Source organism: Erythranthe guttata, chromosome 11 (genome assembly GCF_056151865.1).
Source record: "Erythranthe guttata isolate IM_541 chromosome 11, IM_541, whole genome shotgun sequence".
NCBI classification, from domain to species: domain Eukaryota; kingdom Viridiplantae; phylum Streptophyta; class Magnoliopsida; order Lamiales; family Phrymaceae; genus Erythranthe; species Erythranthe guttata.
This window is the reverse complement of record NC_142543.1, coordinates 15,234,676-15,240,929: the sequence shown is the minus strand read 5'-3', so window position 1 is coordinate 15,240,929 and position 6,254 is coordinate 15,234,676. Positions and strand designations below refer to the sequence as shown.

General features: G+C 31.5%; 1 pseudogene; it reads right to left on the bottom strand.

Annotated features, from left to right (window-relative positions):
- Positions 1 to 3,816: 3,816 nt before the first annotated feature.
- Positions 3,817 to 4,332, bottom strand: LOC148767075 (benzyl alcohol O-benzoyltransferase pseudogene; annotated as a pseudogene).
- Between the last annotated feature and the right edge of the window lie 1,922 nt (positions 4,333 to 6,254).

Genomic DNA, 6,254 nt, shown 5'->3' with positions numbered 1-6,254 from the left:
TGAACTTAAATCGTCATAATATGAATTCATCGTTAAAGAAATGAAGTATATTGAACAAAACAAAAATTAATAAATGTGTCATACATGTATTCTTCAACTCCAGCAATTGATCACACCATTATTTAGTTCTTTAACAAAACCAATTAAAAATACGTATATAAATACTCAAAAATACGTTTCATTTAAATACATTTTGTAGTAACATAAAACTACTTATATACGAACATCCGTAAACCAATGTTTATAGTTGTATAACTGTAGTCGTAATCATAAGATACAACAATTATAAACTACCATTGTCGTGATCGTACTAAAAACGTTTTCAGTAATCGTAAGAAAAATTATACTATTATGTCCTTCCATTTGTAAGAGTTTACAAATTCGAGCACTGATGCTTCGCCTCTGGAGTCGCTTATCGAAGTCGAAATTTGAAAACTTATTGCCTCTTACTCCTTTCTTTTGGCAAATGCATCCGGAATAAAATCAAGATTGACATCTGGGGAAGCCCTGATAAAGTTTTAAACGGTTGAGTTAGGCTTTTAAGTTTATCGGGATTCTAAGTCATAATAAGATTTACTGTACGACTTGAATCATACTAAATAGAAACAAAAATATTCTAATGCAGTTACTTGCTCAACCTTAAAGAATACTGAAATAACAAATTATACGATCAAATTACTAACTGCATATTATAGCTTTTCAAATGTCAAACATTTGAATAAACATGAATTAAAATCAAGCCCATTTTTGTGAACATCTTAATTGATTCCCAAAATTTGGTTCTAATGTATATCATACAACCAAAAATACTTATATAACTTTGAACTGTGCACTGGGATTCGAAGTTGTAATTAGCTTTATTGAAAATATGGAAATAAAATTTCAAAAGTATCTAAAAAAAGAGATACCAAAACTATAAGGGACTTTAAGATATAGGTCCCTAGTGACAAAACTTATTAGAACTAAATGACAAGTCTAACTAAACATTTGCTTCACATCCTTTATAAATTTCATTCCAAAAATGCCCCACGTACAAAAAATAAAATATGCACCAAGTAATATTTAAACTGCATTTATAATTTTTTTCATTCGGCATTTAACATTTTTATTTTCGTATCTAGCATTTTTGTTATTATTTTTTTTTCGTAGAACAATTTTTTTTTCTTTTTGCATTTTCGTATTTTTTCCTTTTTTCTACATAATATTGAAAGTTGTGATTTTTTTTATTTTTTTTTCAGTCGTAGTCTTCTATATAAACCCGTAGGAAACCGTAGTAGTCCGTAGTCATGTATAGACACTCGTAGGAACTGTAGTAATCCATAGTCACGTATTCTTAAAACCATAATTCCTCCTTTGAACCCTAGCCGTCAGACACCATAGACACCCATACATACTCATAGACATCTATAGACATTAAATCGAAAAATCTTAGATCTGCCCCACCAAACTGTAGATCTCCTCCACCAAAACTTAGATCTGTGACGCCAACATCACCACGCCGCTAAAGATGCCACGAAACCCCGGCCCACCCACGCTGCCATTACCCCCCACAACGTCGAGCACCACCAACACCATCCCCCAGCCCCTGAGCGCCGCCCTCCGCCGCCGCCCTCATGACCAACGTAACGCCGCTCACCGCCGTCGTCGCCGCCACCATCACCATCCCTCCCCCATGCCACCGCCTCCAACACCATGCCGATTCTATCATCACAGCCACCATCCCCTCTCAAATCATGGGATGGAGTGTGGCGAGAGAGATATCTTGAGATTGAGAGAAATAAATCGAGAGAGCGAGACAGAAAGAACGAGAGGGAGAGAAGAAGAATAAAGAGGAAAAATAGATCTGAGAAGAAACATGAATATGTGGGTTATAAGATTTAGGGTGTAAGGGCAAGATAGGGATTAAAAAATAATTAAGGATGTGGGTCATATATTATTTCAATCTAAGGATTTAATTAAAAAATTGGATTTAGACTTGTCATTTAGTTCAAATTAGGTTTCGTATGAGGGACTCCTAGCATATTACCCCAAACTATAATCATTTTGTTCTCTCACTCACATTTAAACTAATGTATTCTCTTCAAAACAATTAATAGTATATAATCATATTACTTACCCTCTTACATAAACTTCAAACAACAGAAAGAAAATGCGTAATCAAAATGACTTTAGTTTTCCAAAACAAATAAAAGAGATATTAAAATAAAATCCATCAGTCAATGTGGAACAAATTCAGAATAGACATGTAATTTCTAATTTCTTAATTTGCAATCAAGATGTAGTGCATCGAAAAAATTGAGTTGGTTATTGGCATTTGTATGTAAATCACGGATAACCAACATACCCGTGTTTGCAAAGTATGCACGTCTGTATAAACCAACATTTCTCCCAAATCTGATATAATTGACTTGAACTATCGGGCCACCGTAACCTCTTTCATCACCATAGAAATTGCAAGCTTAAAAACATAATTTCAATCCATCAACCAAACAATTTTAATATTATAACACAACTAAAGATAGATTAAAATGCAGAAAATAGTACTTACATTTTTAGGCAGCAGAGTATCAGTAGTATCAGCCCGTGCCTTTTTTGATCATGCCACATCACCTATCTACATCATATGCTTTTCCACAGCCTTTCAACACGTTGTTATAGCCCTTTTTTTGTTAAATCAGCAATAAATAAAATTGAATATTGTAACTGAAAGTCTTTATTACTAATATTCTACTCCCAACCAACTCAAGTACATAAGACATGTCGCTTCAAATAAGTCAAAAAAATATGTTATCGATAGAACAACACCAGATGTTACTTCTTTGATATATAAGATTTACTCGTATAGCCACATTTTTTATTACTTACCAATTGTACAGGGTACAAATTTTTTTTTTTCTCTAAAAAAAAGACCCCGTCTATAAAGCCATCGAGCAATAACTCTTATAAACTTTAAACAATAACTCAAACTAAATATGATCAAAATTGAAAAAAAGTGAATCGTTATTACAAATAAGGAATTACGTAAGTTGACAATACCATCAAAGAGATTCCCATTAGACTAAGTCACAGACATAAGATTGGCAAGTTTCTCAAAAGTAAATTTGCAAACCAATAAAAAGAGAGGGGTTCACTTACATTATACAACTCCATATCTTGAAAGGATGATAGGGACTCATGGAAAGGGGGGAAAAGATTTATCATTGAGCGTTATGGTAATTACAGAAATTCGGCAAACATAGGGAATCACAGACGCCCCTTGAGCTTCACTTTTATTTTACACTCCCTTATCAGTAGGTGAAATTTAAAAAAAGATAATTAAAATTGAATATTTTGTAACCCGTAAAACGTAATTTGCCTACTGGATTCTGAAAATAAAAGTATCAAAATATTGCCCATCTACAAAGCAAAATTATGACATCTAAAGATTGTGAAACATTAGCCATGTACATAATCCATGATCAATCAATTTGTACATGCTCTTGGTCCACGCCCGCAGCCCTTGAGCGAATCCCGATTCCCGTTTTTGGAGAAGACCTTATTTGCTGAGATGGAGACTAAAATAGGGTTCAACATACTTTGATCAAGAAATAAAATTCCATCAAAAATATGTAAATGGTAGCAATCACAATCGTAAAAAAACTATTTGAAGATTAAAACTAACAAACTAGAGCACTATGAAGAATCAATATCTGAAATTGTTTTGGCATAAATTGGAACACAATATGCAGGGCAAATAAACTGAATTTGAAGTAAATAACTGATAATACCATAGGTTATTTAGAGGGATGCATCTTTAATATATGTAAGATTGAAAACTTAACAAGCACAAGTTTTCGAAATGAAAAGAGAAAATTCTTTGGGAAGTTTAACAAATATATCTTTAGCTTTTTCATGCAAGCATTGGATTATTATCATGTTTTCCACCAACATTTCAAGCTCCTTCGTGAACACATCCATTGCATTTTCGGGTAAACAAATGGAAACAACTATTCCATTATCACCCTTGTTATTTTTGTAGGGCATGTAAACACTCAATAGCTCAGGAACGAAACCAATGTTTTCTTTGGCCACGCCTCCATAAACGGCCTTTCCCCAACCGAAATCCACATCCTCGAAGCCCAAATGCCTTGCATTAGATACAACATAACCCCCAACAAACGAAAAACGGGACAGACGTTCGATTATCATTGGATCCGCCATTGCCTCGAGTTTCGCCTTCCTCAAGAGCTCCAATGCATAGTGATACGGGTTTTTCGATAAGCATTCACTCGTGGTTCTGGCTTTGGGGTCAATGCAATAGTTGTCGTAGTCCCCGACGGCAGAACAATCCATGTGGGGCCCACCCTGAGCTTATGCTGCACAAGCAATGGCTTTGGGCCCCACTTTCTAAGGGGCCCCTAAATTAAAATATATATATATATATATATATATATATATATATATATATATATATATATATATATATATATATATATATATATATATATATATATATATATATATATATATATATATATATATATATATATATATATATATATATATATATATATATATATATATATATATATACACACGCATATATATAGCCTTGTGTTTTAGTAATTTAAAATGGGCTTTTTATAAATCACAATATTTAATTGGCTTTAAGGGTCTATTTTCAATCCGGGTTCAAATTAATTGTACAATTTTCTGTCAAGCATTGGTGATAAAAAACAAAAATCCCTCAAATTTAATATTTTACTGTCCATCATTAGCTGGAAAAGAGAGAGAAATAATTCTTCTTTTTATCATAACTTATGGTGCAACTAAATTTTTTTATTAAAAAAAATAATATATATATATATATATATATATATATATATATATATATATATATATATATATATATATATATATATATATATATATATATATATATATATATATCCTCCTATAGATCAAAAATAGTGATATGTCCATATCATAATTTTTCCTTTGTGAAAACCCCCTTGAATATATTTATTTCCATTCTTACCCTCTAGTAGTTATGACGTTTTGTTTTTAATAATTATCCAGTATTTTCAAAATCTCTATTAATGAGACACCCAATCCCACTAATTAGGCTTAATTATATACTTTCCCTAATAAAACTGCTCTTAATTACCAATAAGCCCATGGTTCAACCCAAAATCTTTTTTACAAAATTATGGATAAGGTCCAGAGATTGTAAATTACTAAAAGACCTCTCAAATTTAATATACTCCGGTCTAATTTCATATATTTAACCCCAATTTCATAAATTATTGAATTTTGACCCTACTCAATTTTGACACTAACTTAACTGACGCCGACATTGATGTCAATCAGACAATCGTTGACCGGTGGTCAACACTAGTTGGTCTCCGTGTTGACTTTTCTTCATGGGGTTTTTTTTTTCCGCCGCCCCTTACCACCGATCAACGCCGGTCTTGTTGTTTTTTTTTCATCAACTTTTTTTTTTCAAAACCTTTCTTTTTACCCGATAAAACAATAATATTATTGTGGTTGACAGTAATATAACTTATTGTTTAACACAAGAATAATATTGCTATATTATCTAGCACATTAATATTTAATAACTATGTTATATAATAAATTATTGTGTAATACAGTAATATTATAATATAATGTTGAGCGGTCAACAAATTCAAACAGAATAAAAGACCAAAAAAATTATTATTGTTATGGTTGGCAGTAATATTGACTATAATATTAATGTCAAGCATAGTAATATTAGAGAGTTTGAAAGTAATATTACTGTCAACCACAGTAATATTATTATGTTAATCGGCCAACAAAACAAATAAAATTAAAAAATCCAAAAAAGGGTAATATTAATGTGGTTGACAATAATATTATTGCGTTGGCGGTAATTTTAAAGGATTAGGGGTAATTTCGTCATAAATATTAAAATTATCTTTGTTTAGAGCAACCCCAATGGAGTTATAAAATGGGGTATCAACACTCTTAAACACCATTCATACACAAAAAATAGAAAATTTTAAATTCAATGGAGTTGTCAAATGAGGGTTTTATTTTGATAATTCACCTTTTGGGATGTAAACTACATCGTGCAAACATAATTATAAAATGTGAGTTATGAAGTTAACCACCTCAATGTCCATATAGAAAATGGCATGTGACAATTAGATATACAAATCAATTTAATTATTTTTGATTAACAACCATATGATACCTATGGTTGGAGCAAATACATTTAAATAAATAAAATA